This window comes from Hoplias malabaricus, chromosome 6 (genome assembly GCF_029633855.1).
Source record: "Hoplias malabaricus isolate fHopMal1 chromosome 6, fHopMal1.hap1, whole genome shotgun sequence".
NCBI lineage: Eukaryota > Metazoa > Chordata > Actinopteri > Characiformes > Erythrinidae > Hoplias > Hoplias malabaricus.
The window spans coordinates 30767144-30789293 of record NC_089805.1 but is presented as its reverse complement, the minus strand read 5'-3'; the positions used below and the strand labels follow the sequence as shown (position 1 = coordinate 30789293).

Here is a 22150-nt window from a genome sequence, read left to right as displayed (position 1 = left end):
ATTCTTAAAGCTTAGAAGAAGCTGAAGCGTGTGTCTCTGTTCTTTCGCTGCAGGTTCCACTGGCATGCTGCTGCTGCCTCCTGTCACCTTCGGGCCCACTCCTATTGTCTCTTATCAGCTGACAGGCCTGTGAGACGCATGCGACCCCGCCGTCGTCCAGGAAACCACCGACACACGTTGTGCACTGAAGATGGGTGCTTCTCGTTTTTTTTTTTGGGAATGAATAGGTGGCACAGCTTCAACTCTCAGCATCAAGCCAAACACACAATACCGTAATCCCCCCACCAGCGTTACTATATCCCCATGTACAATTCTGCAATTTGCTATTTCTTTAGCTTGTACAGGCACGTCAACAAACGCCACTAATCATAGAAGACAAACATGTCCCTTTTGTAAAATAGGATTTGATTCAGGTTTTATAGGATTGGCAAATTCCAAAATCAACACGGCATGCGTATAAGGAAAGTGCTGTAGTGCGTGGGATGTGCTTCTAAGAATCTCTGCAGGGGACTGCTCCTAAATTTCAATGTGGCTCAGAAAAATATCTCATGCCATTTTTGTGCTTGTTTTCTTCTTCTCTTCTGTTTTCTTCTTCTACTCAAGCTGCACGCCATGGGGTCCTTTGCTTGTGCACCCATGGTATTATTTCCTGTGCAGCAGTCAGATCCATCATGGCTTTCGTTTCAGAGAACTTGGCTTCCCATCTCTTATTATTAGGTTTCCACTGTCCACTTTATCTCATTTTATAAACATTTATACCGCTGTGCTCTGTCAGACATTTACCTGCAGCAGCTGACATGACCACTGCCTGATAGGTGTTCCAATAAGCCGCAACAGGAAAAACTTTTGATGGACCATATTGCAATTAGTGTCAAAGTACAGGAGTGGGAACCCCTCAAAAGAAAAGCCATAACCGTACAGCCAAACTTTTATTAGTTCACTCATTTCACCTCTGATTCAGCCCCCTTGAAAATTTAAATCTATTCATTTGCAGCTGAGGCCTAAGCACTGGAGACGGTTCCCACATTAGAATGTCGATAGCTGGAGAGGATAACTGGATGATGGGCTTGAAGTGACTACAGTGAATGCTCCATAAGAGAGCAGTGTAGGGAACCCTGCCCACCATCAAAGGCAGGATCAAACAACCCTAACTATACGCAAAGAGCAACAGGATTAGAAGCACTCTGCAGAGGCCTCTGGCATCCACCCAAACATCAGCTATTGTTCTCTTCAGCTTTCAGATCGATCATTTCACAAAGATCTCACTTCCATTAGGGGCTCATTAGGGGGTTGACTTTTGCCAGGATGCCATGCATATGTTTTATTATGCCTACGCTGCTTTTGATTTGCAGGCCCATGAAATTATTCATCTGTGACTGCTCTGATGCCTAAAAATGAACCATTTTGTATTATTTGAACCATGAGCAATATATTCCAGTCTTTTACTATCTTGTTGAATATAAGCGTATCATACTTTATCTGCTAACTAGCAGTGGTTTCCTCCTGCAGACATACAGCATTGTGTAAAAGTCAGAGACCACTGCTCAGTTCCTCAAAACATCCATTAGGTGTAAGAGACCCATTTTAAAAAATATTTCTAAATATATGATATATATATATATCTTATGCTGCAAGGGAGTTTTTCCTTGCCACTATTGCCTCTGCCTGCTCACTACAAGCTAGGACCTGGAGTTCTGTAAATCTGATTTGTGACGTCATCTGTGATACAGATGAATAGAAATCAACTGAATTAGATATGAGAAGCCACTTGTGTAAGTTATGTGGAAGTAGATTACAAAAAAAATACACAAACACACATGCAGTGCCTGGAAGATCATCAAAACTGTCAACATCAGTTAAATAGCTTTGAGTAACAGCAGAAAAAAAATGCAGCTCTACTCTTGCTTCAGATCTTCCAAAAATCTACATTTTATTTCCTTGCAGCCTTCTAAAAGAAAAGACAAAATGGGTCGTCTGAAAGGTTATGTAGCTGTAGAAGCTGTTACTGGGGAGAAGAAATAGACCCCTGCAAAAATAACTCACAATAGAAGAGATCAGAGACCAAACACAAAAAATTATACATAAAAAATATATTCCATGTAACTCTACAATCACACTGATGATACTGAAAATCAAATAACTTAAAGGCCAAGAAAAGAAATTAAGTTAATGAAGGGTGGTTTTCATCTTTAAAGTACTGTGAGAGAGCAGACAATATACTGTGGCAAATCCATTGCTTGAGAGTAAATGTTGTGACAAAACCATTGTTTCCAAGTAAATACAGTTCTGAGAAGAAAGGTGCTATTAACATGAAATTTTCACCAGATATCGGTAACGATCCATCCAATACACACATGCAAGAAATCAAACCGTAGACGTCTATAAATAATGAGAAATGACACGGGGGGAAAAATTGAACTCATGAAGAGAGATGCAAAAAGCCATGGAAAGTCATGATAGCAGCCAAAATCTATCAATAATTAGAAAGCAATCCTGCCACTTAGTGCAAATTAATATCAGCTGGTTCATCTGATGTCCTATAAAAAGATGTCTCATTACCAAGGTGCCAAACAAGAGACATCTCATGATGGGTAAAATGAGTGAGTGCTCTCAAGACCTTCGCAACCTTATTGCTGCAAAACATACTGATGGCATTGGTCACAGAAGAATTTCTAAACTACTGAAGGTTCCAGTGAGCGCTGTGGGCGCCATAATCCAGGAGTGAAAAGAATTATCAGAAAAGTGCCTGGAATCAGCAGGTACCATTGTTTCAAAGAAAACAATAAGTAATGCATTCAAATGTCATGGTCTATAAGCACACTCACTACGCATGACTCCCTTACTGAAGAAAAAGCATGTTGAAACATTTTTCAAGTTTGTTCTACAACATTTAGACAAGCCTGTGAAATACTGGGAGAATATATTGTGGTCAGATGAGACCAAACTCTTTGGATGCCATAATACACATCATGCTTGGACGTCAAAAGGCACTGCATGTCACCCCAAACACATCATATTGACAGTGAGGTTTGGAGGTGGCAACATCATGGTGTGAGGCTGTTTTTCAGCATACGGCACTGGCATGCTTCATATAATTGAAGGAAGTATGAATGGACAAATGTACAGAGACATTCTACCAGGACGATGAAGATAACAAGGGTGGACATTTCAGCAAGATAATGATCCCAAACACACAGATAAGGAAACTCTCAATTGGCTTCAGAGAAAGAAAATAAAGCTGCTAGAATGGCCCAGCCAATCACCGGACCTGAATCCAATTGAAAATCTATGGAACGAACTAAAGCTCTGAGTTCATAGAAGGAGCCCACGGAGCCTTCAGGATTTGAAGAGTGTTTGTGTGGGAGAATGGGTCCAAATCACACCTGAGCAATGCATACAACTATTTTCTCCATACAGGAGGCGTTTTAAAGCTGTTGTTGCCAACAAAAGCTTTTGTAAAACGTATTAAATACATTTCAGTAAGCATGTTCAATACTTTTTCCCAGGTTCATTTCTCATTATTAATTACAATCATACACAGGATAAGATGTAAAATATCCTATGTCAATCCATTAGAGATTCACATAGGGCCCACCACACTCTCTTCCCACCTGCAGCCATAAAATTACTGTTGTTGAATCCTACCCCTCAGCACTAAGGTTTCTGTGGTCATTTATGATCCAACCAGCAACCAGCTGTCCTTAGCAACTATGGTTACTCATTAAGCCCAGCCCATGAGTACACAAACCACCCACTGTATCACTAGCTCTTCACAAGGGTCATCAGGTAGGCAACTCACTTCATACATTTCTTGCTGAATTAGGCCAACAACACTTCCAGAAGGCTCAACAGTGAAGTCTAGCGTCCCAGACCCACCCCCCTCCAAGCCAGCTTTACTTTACCCCTTACCATCAACAACCGTAAATCCACACTGGCTTCCCTGGTGTCTAAGGCTGTACCTAGCCCCACTGGCACCGTTAATGCATGCTCAGTGCCACCAGTTCCATGTGAACTTTATGTGCTACTTCACCACAATAGCATCTCTACAGTGCATTTCCCCAGGTAATCTATGTTCTCCTTATCCACAACCACCGACTAGACCTTTCAGCTATTTCTGATAACTCCTTCACAGCTGCCCTTATTTTCCCCTAACACTTTTTTCCACCAGTCTTATGTGTGCCTGCGACCCGCATTCCCCTCACCTCAGCCGCCAAGTCTGCATACGTCCTTTTGAATGCTTCATCTACTGCATTCTCAAATGGATCTGTTAACTATGAAATAAATGATCTGTTTATACACATTATTTATGAATATTTATGGTTTGATTTGTTTGTATGTGTGCAATGAATGGGTTGTTATCAACATCTGGTGAAAATTTCATGTCAACAGCACCTTTAGAAATGTATGTACTTTGAAAATTGATGACGTTTTCAAAACTTATTTCACGCACTGTATATGCCATAACATGAGTGAAACATGGATTACAAACATCAGTTTAACAGCATTTTTTTATTATAAAAATGTGCAGTCTCAACATTACATTTTTTCTGTTACAGAGCAAGCCTGAGCATACCTCAGAAATAACGCATAAATTATAAATCATTGACCTTTTTGGTCATTTTTTTTTAAGTTTCCATTTTTCCTGCAGAGGGAACAAATTAAAAAGGACGAATGGGCACGTAGCCTATCTTTCTGAATTTGTGCACTCTACAGCAGAAATAAAAATGGAAAAAGCAAAAAGGTCAGTCCATCATGATTTATATTTGATTTTTCAGCAGTGTGTAGTTTGCTTGAGATTTTATGGACAATTTTCTTGCCGCAACTGTCACCTCCACGAGGACCGAATACAGATGTGCCCAGAGTAGCTTGCTTTTCATGTTTGTCACAGACCCGGACTCCAATCAGGAGTACTGGAGTGCATCTCCCTCATGGAAATCTTGGAAATTTAATCTTGAAATCTTTTCAGCTATCACTCTAATAATGCACCACATTGAAATTTCATTATTGCTCATCATCCGTGGCTCTGACGCTCATTCACGCAGCGCTGCAGCAGATTTATTGCCCAACATAAAGATTATTATCCACTGTGCAGATCATTAATATGATTCACACTGGATTCTCCTTGACCCAACGCACTCAACATGCCCAATGCCAAAGGGTTTATTAAACCTTTTTGCTTATGCATAGGCAGCATACTGTGAATATAATGTCATCAGTCCATGGCAGGGGGAGATACGGCTTCAGTGCCGCTGGAACAATGCACTGATAGGCCATGAGCAGGGTTTGATTTCCACACTATAAATGAGGTTGGATAAAAGAGACAAATGGCCCACTAAATTGGCCCGCTTGATGCATTAGATTCCTGGGCACGCGCTTTCAGTGAATGACAAATGACAATTAAGAGCGATGAGTCGAATGAAAATTGAATATGGACGTTTAGAGACAGCTGCCATGTTGAGTCCTCAACAAAGGCAGGCGAGGCAGAGTTCTCCAGGATTGAATAACAGAGAACCTTGAATGAGTCTTTGATCTCTTTTGTCTTCAGCGAAGGCTTTGAGAGTGTTCATCAGGTGTGAGTGGTGAATACTCCGAGCTGGAGATGAACAGATAAAGTAAGTTCATCTTTTTCTTGCAGCTGGCAGACAAAGCCTTTATGGCTGTGAAGACCTGAGCCAAATAATACTAAAAGTCAAATGGACGAGATCTAGAACAATTGCATTTCCCTACACATTCACAGCGGATTCGGGGAAGGGTTTCAAAAAACAAAAGAGTGGAGAAATAGAGAAATGACAACACGTGAATGAGGAATGAGTCTTGTGCTTTGGTGAAATCGTGCTGCCTTGCTGTCTCCACAGCTCTGTCAATGATTTTACATTTTTCTTCCTATATCAGTCTAGCCGTGGTGAGAGAAAAAGCTTCCTACCTCCTGCAGGAGACGGGTTAAGATTGATAATGCATTCTCATTGTTAATATCCATACTCTCAGGAAAAGAAAAAAGAACAGTTCTGATGTGTCACTGGGGTGGTAGGCTTGAAGATACGTTTTTAGAATCTTTAGTTAGGGAAAACACATACAAACACACTATTTAATTGCATTTAGAATCATATTACATTGAGCTTCTATTTTTATAACTAGTTTGTTACAAATTAGTTACTTAAAGTACCTTAACTTACTTAAACCTGTAATACATTTTTTTCATTAAATCAAAGTAGACTGAGCAAGAGTTACATCATTGCTCCATTTTCCAACAGTTATTAATGCATCCGCAGCAATCAGCTGTGCATCTGATGCATCCTGCAGCATCCCTTCAGTTATGCATGAATTAGTCAACAGCGTGGTAAACAGTGTGTAGGTTTGAGCCTTATAGATCAATTAAGTATTGTAGCTATGCTCATTCTTTCAGAAGATGGGATTAGTTAAGGCAAATTATCCGCTCCTCAGGGTGAAGAGCTGATAATGTTGTGTGACCTGTTGCCTATGACTATTTTTTATTTTATTTTTTATGGCTTTACAGCTATGATGGTGGTGTCGATGTCCACAAAAGAAACCTACTTCTTCCACAAGATGCAGTGTTTACACAGTAGTCAGAACTGGTGGAAGAGTTTCACACTTGATCAGGAATGAGTCTGCTGACAAGTTAAATGTAAAAACTTTTGAAACAGCCTAAATAACCAGCTTCTCAAACTGCCTTTAGGTATAATCATATAGTACGCTGTCTCCAACATTTACAGTTCCATTGCCCAGAATGAATAACATTATACGTATTTGTTTATCCTTCATAAGCTCAACTGAGAATGAAGTTCATTAATTATACAGCGCTTTTATGGTTTTGGTTCATATCATAACACATTATCCTGATGAATTCACATTATCATTAATAATAGAGACATGCTGTGCCAGGCTAATCACTCCAACATTTTGTTTATAAGATATATTTTATTTAAGAATTCATTTGTAAGCTAAATAAAAAAAAATAAAAAAATGTATATGCTGGGCTATAATCGTACCCTGCAGCACATTCAAAAGTAGTTATGTGGTCCTTAATTTTTAATACTATACACTGACTTTAATATCCAAAATAGCGTATTAATATTTAATGCAGCATTCACAAGGAATCTGTTCTGGTCTGTTGCATTTTGTGTGAAAGCCTATATGTGAGTTCTAGTTTTAAAAAAGTTGAGCTCAACTGGCTAAAATAGCTTGCTGGTCAAAATAAAGGGGTAAAATGTCCTTAGAGACTTATTGATCCTCTCACTCATGCAATGAATATTTACAGGGACATTCCTCAACACCAGCCAGTCGTACCTGACCTTCAAAAGTTCTGAAATTCTCTCCCTTTCTTCTTAACATCCTACATGTGCGTAGGAGGAAATCCATCAATAAAACATATGACTGACCTTTTGAGAGCTTAATATCCAACTGTACTCACTGTGGAACGTCAGCAGGTGAAACTCTGACAGCTGAGTGTTGCTTGCCGTTAGACAGCTTAGGCAAGCAGGGCATTAAAATGTCAGAATACTGTTGTCCCCAATTATCATTCAGTGGAGGAGGGCAGAGAGGAGTCCAGAAAGAAGCTATAGCCTCGAGGACAGGACAGCCTTTGAATTTTACATTGCTTCAATAAGAGGGTTAGAATCTCCAAGTTTAAAATGATTTGTTGCAATAATTCAGCACTCATTCTGCTCACAAAAACTGACAGTCAAATCAATTTGAAGGACTCTGACCTGGCTTATTTCAGGAAAATGAAAAAGTACAATTCACTCTACCATCCCTGATAAAAACAATGTTTTTAAAAAGATCCTGATTTCTTCATTTTGACTAATTCATAAGCACATAACTATAAAGGCACTTGAGCTACCATTATTTCCGAAAAATGTCATTTACTTCCACCCACTTTCAATGAACTTTTCCACTTATGTCTACTCTGAAAATAACTGAACACAAACTGATCACGAACATATGGTGCATTCGGAAGAGAAAGTTTCACAGTTGAATATAATTCTAGTCCACATTTAGAACAAGTAGTTTGAAATACTTTGGATGATATATTGCTGTACTTGCTTTTGCCTTTAGTTATAGTAAGGACAGTTGTAAATTGTTGTCGGGCATGTACATTATTTACAAAGAGTTGTGAAAATTATTGAACAGGTTTAGTTTATTACTATGCAATATGTTGGCATTTTATAAAAGACCTGCATGATTTTAATTTAGATTTCCGTAAATTTATGTGATTGAAAAAAAAAAAAATATATATATATATATATATATAATCTCACTGGATTGCCCAGCTCTAGTTGCTCTAGTTGCTTACTGCTATGATTTATAGTTGGTATGAAATAGGAGACCACTTTACTGCAAAAATATCAGAAACAGAACGAATCTCAGCAATTTCCTAAAGTGTTTTAGCCGCACAGCCATCAATCATCATTAACCAACCATAAGACAGCTATAATATCAGCTTGCAGACAGACACCTCTGGAGTTCTGGTACTGAGTGAGCTGTGGTAATGGATGGGATGCACAGAAGGCCTGTCTGAGGGACTGCAGTAGATGATGAGAGTAGCTAAACTTAAGAGTAGCTAAGAGAGTGAGGAGAGAGGAACACAGCAGGAGAACTACTGAGAGCAGGGATTTGTTTCCTGCTGATCAAAGGACTGCGGGGTCACTCTTTATTTCTAATATTAGTGTTCCTAAATATAATGTCTGCCTGTGATTAAGGCCTTGTTGTTAAAGCAGATAAAAGGAGCACGGAAGCTTCCGGGTTTTTTCTGAATTTTTCACTCACATGGAAGCAGGTTCAGGCAGAGTGAATTATTCATAGTTGTCTTGAGCTCAATCCAAACACAGCAGACGGCATGCCAACACTAACATTAAAGAGCTGACAAACATCCTGTCCTTTCCCTCCCCCCACCCCCAACACTTCTTCAACATATCTCTAAGTATGGGGAAAAAAAACAAAGGTTCACAGCACCATTGGTGTTAGATTTATCTCAAAAATATCACTAGTTACTGTCATAACATGCAACAGTTACTGAAGAAGCCAGTGAGACACAGGTACAGGAACACTGTGCTGATGGACAGAACTGAGTTTCATCTGAGGTACTTTGAGTCAATTGGTGCTTTTCCACTTTACGGTACCTGCTGTACTCTACTTGCACAGTTCCTGATTGGTTTTCCCACTGTAAAGCCCCCCAGCCCCAACATGTATGAACCACAGGCTTTACACAACCACAACAATGGCAAAAGTAAGGTTAGGTACCGTTTACTTATGTATTCACGTGTTATTCTTATTAGGGATTAAACATCCATTCGGCTCACACTGGTTTCTTTCATAAGGCACAACTCCAAGGAGCATTTGAACCTCTTCAACAGACCAATAGACTTGATTTTATGAGCTACCATTAAGAGTCAGATTTAATTAATAAAATAAATAAATAAATAAATTGCTAGTTTAGTTTGTAGACAAGTCTCTCTGCAGTGTTTACAGGCAACATTTAGTCCCTGTTCGGTTCACTTGAAACCACAAAGTAGCAGGGACTAAAAAAATGTACCCACTTCACATGTACTGGATTAGACTAATGGAAAAGCAAAAGAGCAGAGTACAGCACAGCAGAGATGAGTGATACCATGCAGTGGAAAAGCACCAAATAGTATCTAAGTTTAAATAATAAGTAAACAAATTAAAAAAAATTAGAAGGCAGGGTCTGAAATAGCCACAAAGAGGCAAAACACCATGGAGTATTATTCATGTATTTTCCCAAAAATTAAAGATGGTCCCCTGCCCAAATGATGTGAACCCACAATAATTACTATAATTATAATTTATTAAAAATGTTTTCCCCATTACAAAAGATGTTTGGCATTGCTTGCTGTATGCGATTCTCTACATTTGCATTTGTATTATAATTTATTTGATTTGCTATCTTGAATATTTCACATTCAAGTCAGCAAACGTGATCCCTCACACAAACCCTCCCTTGTGGCTCAAACACTATTCTTATAATAAAATTTTAAATATTACTAAATGAGCAATATATCCATCATTCATTTCTGTCATCCACATTAAGAATGTTGGATCCCAATCTGCAAATAATCCCTAAGGGTCACAGGTAAGAATGCATGACGAATATAACACCCAGGGTCTACTCATAAAATCAACGGCATTTATGTTTAAAATGTGATGCATGCATGCTATAGGCTTCCTAAATGAAAGGTATTGAACTGATGTATGTCTTTGTCACCAAGGGGAGGAACACAACCACACTTCCATTCTAATGTGTCATTCCCATGAACATAGACTATGTGGAGCCTCTATTTCTCTGAATTCATCTGTTTTCCCCTGAATGTATTTTCTAAGTGAAAAGGATAATACAATATCACTGAGATGTTGGGTAGACTGTAGCCAAATTTTAAAACTCTATTCAGCCAAATTCCTTGTGTCTCATTACATAAATACAAACAATGTGATAATTTCAACATGAAAGATGAATAAAAAGACTGAATTGAGAACACAGATTGGTGTGGTATATCCTGCCAAGCTTTTAACCATTACCTAATCTTCAAACTCTTTCATAAGTGTGTTGTAGCAAATAACTGACAATGTAGTATATAGCCTGCAGCTGACAGAACATAATTAGTCTGCAAAAACACCCTGCATTTGTGCCAAATACTGTTTGAAATTATAGCCTGGATCAGGCTTTCCAACTCTAGTCCCATGGAGTCAGAGCACTGCACAACTTTACTGTTTTCCGTGTTCTCAAACGCCTGACTGCACTAATGAAGGCCTTGATCATTAGCTGATGTGTTAAATCAGGTGTGTCGGAGCACGGAAAACACTTAGTGGGTCTTGTTTTCGACAAAAGCTGCAGAAGCCTACAATCAGACTGTACAAAAAGACAAGTCTATAGTATACACGCTTAGGACAACACTGAAATGCATTTTGTTGGTGGTCATCTAATAGCAGCTAGCAGCAGAAGCTTCATTTTGTGGAATGAGAAAAATATAACGTAGTAGGGTGTTTTTGTTGAAGCCTCAGCCTCAGGCACTCGGACCACAGTAGTACACAGATGGTCTGATGTAAACTGCACAGTAAAATCACCACAGGTCTCAATCTCACCTCTCACAAGGAACTTAAACTGGCTCAGGCCATCTGCACTTCTGTGCACTGGTTATATTTGTAGGGGAACAAATGATTTACAAAGCTTAAAAGTTACATTAGCATGCAGTGGCCACCCTCTGCATCTCAGTGAGCCGTTCTGTGTGAGCCTAGCAGATTAACCACAAAACAGTGCTTTCTTGAGTTTCCTGTTGTTTCAGGGTTTTGTTAGGAGACTTTAACAGGAACAAAAACGGGTACAAGCAAAGATATATATATATGTGTGCTCACAGGCATCATGTGTTTTTAGAGTTTTGTTACACACAAGGCATGCTAGCTGACTGCACATATTTCATTGCTGTTTTATAAAAGCTTCAAGTCTCCAGACAATGCAAGCTTTCATTACTTAAACACAGTAATAATACACTGTAAAAAATTTCTTGTAAATTTTACAGTAAAATACTAGCAGCAGAGTTCCCAGGCATTTACCGTTTTTACAGGAACACTACTGTATTTCAAATTTACAGCGTATTACTGTAATTGAATAATATAATAATTTACTGTAAATACTGCGATTTACAGTAAGATACTGGCAGCAGAGTTCCCAGCCATTTACCGTATTTTTACAGGAACACTACTGTATTTCAAATTTACAGCATATTACTGTAATTGAGTATTACAATAAAATACTGTAGCAGACTTGCTGTAAATTTACAGCATTTTTTTACAGTGTACATAAAATTGATTTACAGTAAATTAATATGTATTTAAAATATGCTATACAAATAAAATGTAATTTACTACATTTTTAATAATATCAATCTAAAAAGAATGGACACTTTTGGAATATACTGCTTTAGAGATATTTTTTCCATTGAACAATAGTTAAGAGCATTTAAAAGTAACTATGGAAGCTACTATGCGCACTTCCCACCCTCAGGTCTATTTCTGCTGTTTTCCAGGTTGTTAGCTTTTGCACTTGGGACTCAGGGGTGGGAGGGGGGTGAATTGGAGAGGGAGCTCTTTCCAAATGAAGAGATTTGGAGCAAGAAAAAAAAAGAGGGTGTGCTCTTGTGAGCAAACTACATCTATAAAAGACTGACACTTGGTTTGTGAATGCTGTAAGAGCATATTCCCCTCTGGCCCTGGAGCCTGGGCCTGAAAACTCAGAAAGTGCTGAGACATGCCAATTCAATTATTCTGTGGTTGTATTCCTGTTTTCTTTGCTGCAACTCTGAAGATGTCAGCATGGGGAAGTTGACTCTGATTGCAGCTGGAATTTTGTTAAGCCCATAAATGGATTCTACCACAAAAGGCTGTCAATTACACTCCCAAAGCAAACCACACATTCAGCATTTAACTAAGGTTTCTGGACATGAACAAAACACAGTGCACTGCTACAGAATACATCAATAAACATTTGATTTTTCACATCCCACTTATTTTAAGATTTAAACCACATTCCTTTGATGGATAAATGCTACAGTTTCATGGAACTTTCAGCAGGAATGGTCTGGCAAAATGCACCCATGTCTACCAGTACAACTACTGTCTAATTTTTCTTCTATTAAATGTATTATATTCCAGCCTTTTGCAGAGGAAGATGCAGCTACAGCAGGTGCTCTTTAGTATTATCAAATATATATTTCAGATTAATTTGACTGTGGGAAGCAGAAAATGCCACCATATTGCAAAACTGAGTTTTGAAGGTGTGTGAAAATATCCCTGGAGGTTTCAAAAAAAGAGAATGAAGGCAGTAAGGACAACCACACTGAATGCTGAAACAAGAGAGAAGCCTCAGATAAATAATCAATACTACTTCCCTTCAGAAATCTACTTTCCATTGGTCATTTTTATGAATATCTCTGTCTCTTCCAACAGAGTCATATTAGTATGTTTCGTACATACACAAGATATATGCGATGTCTACAAATTCATCCCTGAAAGCAAAGCATAGCATATTGGTTCAGGACATTGTTCAGTGAACAGGTGGATGGAAAACCTGGCAGGACCATTATGTTCTGAAGCCAAACTTGTCCAGCTCTTGATAAGATGAAATTAAAACTGCTGTTTTAATCAAAAACATAAATCTATTATTCTCCATTGATCTCACAAGCTATAAACAACGGCTGTGTATAGTGCTCTCTGCAGTTCTGTCATGGATTCAGCAGTCAATCATGGACAAAGTAGTGTGCCCACCGAAATCATGCTTTAACTATGTTCGGAAATGTTTTTCTTATGCAAGTATAGAAAAAAAGAGTACAGTCTTAGTAATACACATCGAACGATCACTGGATTAAAAATGCCTACCTTGTTTCACTCACTGTCCATTTTATCAACCACCAGTGAGCAACTTAGTTTGGACGGTGGATCATTCTCAGCACTGCAATGACACTGCTTGGGCGATGCTGTGTTAGTGTGTGTTATGATATGAGTGGATCAGACACAGCAGTGCTGCTTGATATTTTAACACTATTTACTCACTGTCCACTCCATTAGACACTCCTTCCTCGTGAATCCACCTTGTCAATGTAAAGTCACAGACAGTAGCTCATCATTTACTGCACAGTTTGAGTTGGTCATTCTCTAGGTGTTCATCAGTGGACACAGGACGCTGTTGGCTGGATTTTTTTTAGTTTTTGGTGAACAATTAAAACCCCTGTAGCACTGCTGTGTCTAATCCACTCATACCAACACAGTACACACTTCCACCACCAGCAGGGTCACTGCAGCATTGAGAAAGATCCACCAACCAAATCATTCCTGCTCTGTGGTGGTCCTGTGGAGGTCCAGATCATTGAAGAAAAGTGTGAAATGTAGCTCTACAAACAGCACAGGGATTGAACTTTCAACAATATAAACATAACATCTTCACAAACTATGATACACTATCTGCTGCCCCCCTGAACTGCAAGGATCTTATTCAGAAAAGGTTTTCTCCATTGACATATGTCTTTCACCTAATGTCTGTTAGAAGCCCCAGGAGAATTTCCAATCAAGCATGCCATATTTTTGTAAGGGGACACTTTGCACCTGGTGATGACAGCCATGACATTTAACCATTGATGTCAGGTCATTATAGTACATTTACTATGTCAATAATCAATTATTCAAGCCCAACATGAGAATGTACTCTCGGCTGCAAATCGTGCGGTTAAGAGCAGTTTCATTCGAGCAATATGTGCAGCAAATATGCAGCCTCTGGCTGGAGGATTGCATGTATGAAGGGTGAGGATGTCATATCCTATTACTACAGCACAGCTCAGAGTGCTGTGGGATTGGTTGGGGATTTACATCTTTAAGCAGGTGGTCCCCATGGTTGTTAAAAGCCAGACAGGGAGCGGCAAGGAGAGACATGATTTCTGCAGTGAGCTTTCTAACCTCTTTAATATTAAGAGCCTGTCAAAATTAGAGTCTAGCACATCAAAAGCCTGTCATTAAGGCTCATAGCTCTGGCGTCAAATTATCAGCGTCATAATACGCCTTGAGGAATTCCATCTGACAAAAGGGGATATTTTTGGCATTCTGAACTCAGCTGTGCCAATCCAAGGTTTATTCCTGAGCACTAAAATGCAACAGTGCAGTCTAGAAGATGGGCAGGACACAGGTGGCCACAACCAAGGGTCCAGGCCAAGCTTGACACACTGCACACTGACTTTACAGATGGGTAACTAACCCACATTAATGTCTTACACCTCGAGGTGCGTTTTCGGCACTAACGCTATTTTTGCATCTCTCAGCACTATGCAGTTACCTTTGTCAGGATATTTAGATTTAGATTGGCCATGGCCAAACTGCATACCTCAGCAGTAGTGTCTTCTATTACATCTGCATATGAGGAAATGGAATTACTGCACTTCAGACTGTGCAAGGGCAATCCCATTTTTTTTACTCCACACTTCATCAATTTAGATCCTATGGAAATTCACTTCAGCATTTTACTTGTTAATTTGTATTACACTGAATGAGTATAACTTTTACCAGCCCAGATCATTTACATGGGATGCATCAATCCAATATTCCCTCTCTGGAAACTAATTCTGAATTCAAGGCAGGTTGCTGATCTGATTAAAAAATCTCTGTTTAAAACTTGTTTTTTAGATGTAAAGCATCTTATGGATCTGACTTACAACTCACTTACATACGTAGACCCATTTACTCACATTTAACAACAAGCACAATGACACTGTCCTTGTTGTAGAAGCAAAGTACATACATATTACTATAAAGTAGATGCCAACATATAGTGGTCATATCACATCTGCAATAATTTTAGGAGAATACTAATCCATTACATTGTCACTGTCCAAAGAAATACATGTATATAGTAAAAATAAAATAATAGTAACTTTATAAGTGAAGGAAAATATTTTCACTTCTCAGTGGAATCAATGTTAAAAGACTTCCAAGTACTTTTGAAGCATTTCTATGGGTTCAATTCATCATGAAATATTTAAACAATGTTAAAAAAAAATGCTGTTTTCAAATGTGCATGAGATCAGTGTATCACTAATCAATACTGATCCAGTATATCAGATCAGTGCATCTCTAATCAAGTGATCCTGTATATCAAATCAGTGTATCACTAATCAATACTGATCCAGTATATCAGATCAGTGCATCTCTAATCAAGTGATCCTGTATATCAAATCAGTGCATCTCTAATCAAGTGATCCAGTATATCAGATCAGTGTATCACTAATCAATACTGATCCAGTATATCAGATCAGTGCATCTCTAATCAAGTGATCCTGTATATCAAATCAGTGCATCTCTAATCAAGTGATCCAGTATATCAGATCAGTGTATCACTAATCAATACTGATCCAGTATATCAGATCAGTGCATCTCTAATCAAGTGATCCTGTATATCAAATCAGTGCATCTCTAATCAAGTGATCCAGTATATCAGATCAGTGCATCTCTAATCAAGTGATCCAGTATATCAGATCAGTGTATCACTAATCAATACTGATCCAGTATATCAGATCAGTGCATCACTAATCAAGTGATCCAGTATATCAGATCAGTGCATCTCTAATCAAGTGATCCAGTATATCAGATCAGTGTATCACTAATCAACAGTGATCCAGTACGTCAGATCAGTGCATCACTAATCAAGTGATCCAGTATATCAGATCAGTGCATCTCTAATCAAGTAATCCAGTATATCAGATCAGTGTATCACTAATCAACAGTGATCCAGTACGTCAGATCAGTGCATTACTAATCAATACTGATCCAGTATATCAGATCAATGCATCACTAATCAATACTGATCCAGTATATCAGATCAGTGTATCACTAATCAACAGTGATCCAGTATATTAGATCAATGCATCACTAATCAATACTGATCCAGTATATCAGATCAGTGCATCACTAATCAACAGTGATCCAGTATGTCAAAATCAGTGCATCACTAATCAATACTGATCCAGTATATCAAATCAGCACATCACTAATCAACAGTGATCCAGTATATCAGATCAGTTCATCACTAAGCAACAGTGATCCAGTATATCAAATCAGCGCATCACTAATCAACAGTGATCCAGTATATCAGATTAGTTCATAAATAATCAATACTGATCCAGTATATCAGATCAGCGCAGCACTAATCAACAGTGATCCAGTATATCAGATCAGTTCATCACTAATCAATACTGATCCAGTATATCAGATCAGTGCATCACTAATCAATACTGATCCAGTATATCAGATCAGTGCATCACTAATCAACAGTGATCCAGTACGTCAGATCATTGCATCACTAATCAATACTGATCCAGTATATCAGATCAGTGCATCACTAATTAACAGTGATCCAGTATATCAAATCAGCGCATCACTAATCAACAGTGATCCAGTACATCAGATCAGTGCATCACTAATCAATACTGATCCAGTATATCAGATCAGTGCATCACTAATCAATACTGATCCAGTAAATCAGATCAATGCATCACTAATCAATACTGATCCAGTATATCAAATCAGCGCATCACTAATCAACAGTAATCAAGTACATCCAATCAGTGCATCACTAATCAACAGTGATCCAGTACATCAGATCAGTGCATCACTAATCAATACTGATACAGTATATCAGATCAGTGCATCACTAATCAATACTGATACAGTATATCAGATCAGTGCATCACTAATCAATACTGATCCAGTATATCAAATCAGTGCATCACTAATCAATACTGATCCAGTATATCAAATCAGTGCATCACTAATCAACATTGATCCAGTACGTCAGATCAGTGCATCACTAATCAATACTGATCCAGTATATCAGATCAGTGCATCACTAATCAACATTGATCCAGTACGTCAGATCAGTGCATCACTAATCAATACTGATCCAGTATATCAGATCAGTGCATCACTAATCAACATTGATCCAGTATATCAGATCAGTGCATCACTAATCAACAGTGATCCAGTATATCAGATCAGTGCATCACTAATCAACAGTGATCCAGTATATCAAATCAGCGCATCACTAATCAACAGTGATCCAGTACATCAGATCAGCATCACTAACGTATACTATCTAGAAGAACACTGATTCTTCAGAAGGGTGTTTGGCGCATGTAGATGCATCGAGTGCAGTCAATGACAAACATCCACTTGACCGTGTATTAGTCCTTTATGAGGGAAGTTTAACTGAACTCAAAAGTTCAGATTCCAGGTCTACGCTAGGGACTGAGATTGCAACATTTTATAGCTTTCTGATTAAGAGAACAGCAACCTCACATTATGAAGATCTACTTCTCTGAATTACTGGCCTGTTACTATTGACCTCTACTGCAGGCTACATCTGAAAACACATCCACTTATTTATAAGAAGCTCACAATTTATTGGACTAGAGTAGCATGCTCAAAATGTTAATAAAACACCCTGAAAGCTTGCCTGGAGGATATCCAGAAAAAAATGTCTATATTTGAGGCCACAAAAGCCAGAAATAATGTTTTCTTAGGTGTATTGAGTTTTGTGGCTTTACTTCTTAGTTAAGAGTTTAAGAAAAAAAAAAAAAACCTACCAGCTGAAAGTAGGGTGTTGTTTTTACAATAAAAACTGTAAAAATGGTGTGTTGGAGTGCACCCTGGGGTGTGTGACATATATTGATGGTAATGCCTCCTAATACCCAGGCTAAGAGTTGTCATCCAGGTCGAACAGACATTTCTGAATGTGATGCCTTGACCAAGCTACCTGTGCAGCAGCGTTGTCATGCCGATTTCATACTCTGACGCCATGGACTGACCAAATCTGCCTCGGGCAACGGTGCACTGAGCACACACTGCTGAACATTCCTGAAAACTCTGTAAAATATTTGGACATTTTCCCAAGCTGAGGATCCTAATAATATTCTTTCCTGTCTTAGGGCTTGCTGTAGACATAACTCCAGAGTCATTGATTACTCAATTAAACGCCAGTTCAGCGACTGATAAATGTGGACCTGGCAATGAGTAGTTGGTCATTCTTATGTTAATTATTTCCATTATTTTTTCCAAAATGTGTCCAGTATGTTGGAATCTTTTTGCTTTGTCGTTTGTCTGATGAATTTGATTTCCCTGACACATCTGTATACATATATAAAATGGTGGGATTACCAGATTACTAATACAATCAACAGTAACAATTCTGCCATGACCCACACATAGCAACAAGTTCTTTTGTCATCTATATTATATAGGCCAAGCTTCCCTAATACATTATGTAGCTCATATTCCTACAGTGAGCAATTTTTAATACTAAGGTACACGCTATGTGCACCTTATCTTGTTCCTTCAGATTTATGTGAGCATTAACAGGTTTCAATATTCAATCTTCACTGATAAACACTGACTGAATATTTATACGTGTAAATGAGCCTTACCATTTATACATGTGTTTCGTAACTCTGAGCACAAATCTCTAATTCAAAGCACAAAGCTGTGGAAGAGGATTTATAGTGCTCTACAGCACACTGCAATGTTCACTTCTGAGGCCACAGTGCAGTGCAGACAAATCCAGATTAACAAGCAAGAAAATGAAAGCATCCATCATGCAATTAGTGGAGGAAATAAAGTAGCAGAGTACAACAAATAATTCCTGAGTGCTTTTTTACCTCACCGAGCATGGGTCCAGAGATGCATACATTACTGACTGTGAATGTACCTTGACATTTGCAGAAGCTGCATTTTTAAAGGTCCCTTGATTTGAGCTTTAAATGGGGCTTTGGTGCCTAATGAATGATAACTTCATTTATTTATATGTTTATTATTTATTTTCATGCTCCAGAATAGCAAATTCAATTTTGGAGTGTTTCTTTAAAAGAAAATTAGGTTGGTAAGGAGTGGAATGACTTATCTGTACTACTTAGTGCTTAGTGTGTACTTCGTATGGTCAAACATACAAAAAAAAAATGGCTTAACAAATCAAACAAGGAAGGTGGGATTCAATTTAGAAACAACTCTATAAATAAGCTATGAAGATATGGGAAAATAATCTAACCTGATTAGACCTCTTTTACTCATCTGCTTTTACTCTCTATCTCATTGTGTCCTTCACAGAGGTCTACACAGCATATATTTATGCCACTTCCCCCTATTTAATAGCCCACCTGATATTCGTTTACTTGTCAATGATCACATCAACAAGTTTAATAATAACTCCCAAAGTCTAAACCAAACGACCAAGCTTCAGAAAAAACAAATCAGCTCCATCCTTAAGAGGGGATTCAGATATTTCTACCTTATCTGCATTAGGTGTACAATTTAGGTCAGCCACTCCCTCTCTGTGCATTTCTTTTCCCCCTCAATCCATCTGAGGGAAGAAAATCCAACTTCTGTACCAAAAGATGTTGATAAACCCATGGAAACAGGAAAGAAGCAGATACTGCATATAAACTACAAAATTCACCTTACGAGACAGAGACATGAAAAAAGCACAGCGTTCTAAAGTAATATTTACAAAAATAAACCGTTACTGTCCTTTCATAAATGATTAGATTATGGCATAATGAGCTAACGTCCAATCAGCTACATGCTACTGCTATGCTATATGGGCAGTTACTATACACTGGTTATTAACATGCTCATAACTGGTCTCAATGTGTTTTTGATACACAGATAGTCATTACAATAAAGGACTGCTATGAAACATAGTACTGAAGCAAATATTCAAGAAGAGCTAGTGTAGGTGTCTCTCTTTACAGGATTTCGGTGATGGTGGGCAGTTTTGAACCTGCCAAAATGTTTAAAATGTCTACACACTACCCTCTAAAAATCAGGTCACTCCTTCACATACAAACTACTCTCAGGTCTAGGTATATGCTTCACATTTTAGCACTTTAGGCTATTTGACATTCCACTTCAGTGGGTTTGGCAATTTGCGTCCAACCAAAACGAACATGATGCACGTGCTGTCATTTCCTGCCTCCCTATTAAGCACAGTGCTAAAACAGAAAAAAAACAGACTGCTTATTTCAGGATGGTCATGGCTAATGCACATTATAATTGGCCTGAACATGGGACAATAAATCTTGATATGTTTACAGCAAGGACACATACAGACTCTTAAGCCTGTTGCACTGCAGGGAATCGGAGCATGAATACCACCAGACTCATTTCCATCTAATTAGTGTGTTTTTGAACAGAAGGATGGAAAAACATGGAGTGTGTTTGGGCAGAAAGAACATGGAAATGCTGCTTTACCACCTGACAAATGTCCAGATCTGTTCATTTTTTAAAAGGTATTAAATTGTAGTTGCTATACATTTGAGGATTATTCCACCCTGCCTGCATTAAAATACTCATGCAATTGCACACATACACACAGGTACACACTCCGGTACTCAGACTTCTCTCACTTCATTTCTCTCTGTCGCACACACACGTTACAACCTTCAAATGCAAACACTCAAGAGATTAGACACAGGCGAGTAAGACGTGGGCATGTACATCAAAGAGCCCATGCAAGAAAGCACGCACATCATACATGACGTCACACAAACAGCACCCAAAAACAGGGACCTACTGCCATGTGTGTCTAGGCCTTGGAAATGTTAATAGTCTGTATCAGTGAAACTGAGATTGGAATACCCTTAATGGTGCGTTTACATTATATTATCATGAAGCTTAATTTTGCATGCTAAGTTTCTTCTCAGGCTTGAGCTTGACATGTAGAACATTCTATGCAACTGCTCATTAGAGTCCTCATTTGCATATATCAGCCTGTAAAGCAGTGTTATGTTAATATTCAACAAATTAAATATTAAAAGTCCTTTATTCATGTCAGTAGGAGGTTTGATGAAGTTTCTTGATTCTGGATCTAAATTAAACTTTTAATATTGCAGAGTATAGCTCATTTTTCAGAAACATTCTTTGACCAACAATATGAGTCTGGAACCCTGCCAATTTTAAGGCTGATATTTTACCTTTGCTATTTTCTACCCATGTATATAAAAGTTTTAACATGCATGTTACCATGTATTAATTATCATCTTCTCTACCAACACTAGCTCAACTGCTGGCACACTGCTCATATCAATAATTTGAATAATTGAGGAAAAATTAAGTTGTATTTATTATGTTCCCCAAAAGGAGGAAATTTATTCCAGCAGTGGAATAATACACATAAACAATGTTGTAAATGAAGCTGTGCATAAAAAGAGCTCTGCGGTATTAATAACTGAATCTCCATTCACAATCACATTTTATCTGACCCCTGAAATTCAAATGAGCTTATTAAATATCAATTTCCTGGCCAGGTTTGCATTTACTGCTCTGAAGCATCAGATGAAAAGAGGCTTTCCGGTAAGTGCAGACTATTTACTGAACTCTTCAAGATGTCAAGTGCATTCTACATCCGTCTCCATACTGCAGCTGTTCCTCAAACATCTATAAAATACTCAGTACAATATGTTTAACATATGTGACTTTAATAAAATGCCATAATTTACATGTACCTTATATCTTAGTGCTGGAAAGTTTTACATTTTGACAGATCATATATGATATTCTTTACATTTCCATTTGACAGTTGGGTTATTCAAATGAG

General features: G+C 38.2%; 1 protein-coding gene across 3 annotated transcripts in view; it reads right to left on the bottom strand.

The window, feature by feature from the left end:
- The window catches only part of csmd3b (CUB and Sushi multiple domains 3b), a 484418-nt gene that overhangs the window by 286415 nt on the left and 175853 nt on the right, over positions 1 to 22150 (bottom strand). The gene's annotated exons all lie outside the window — the stretch shown is intronic.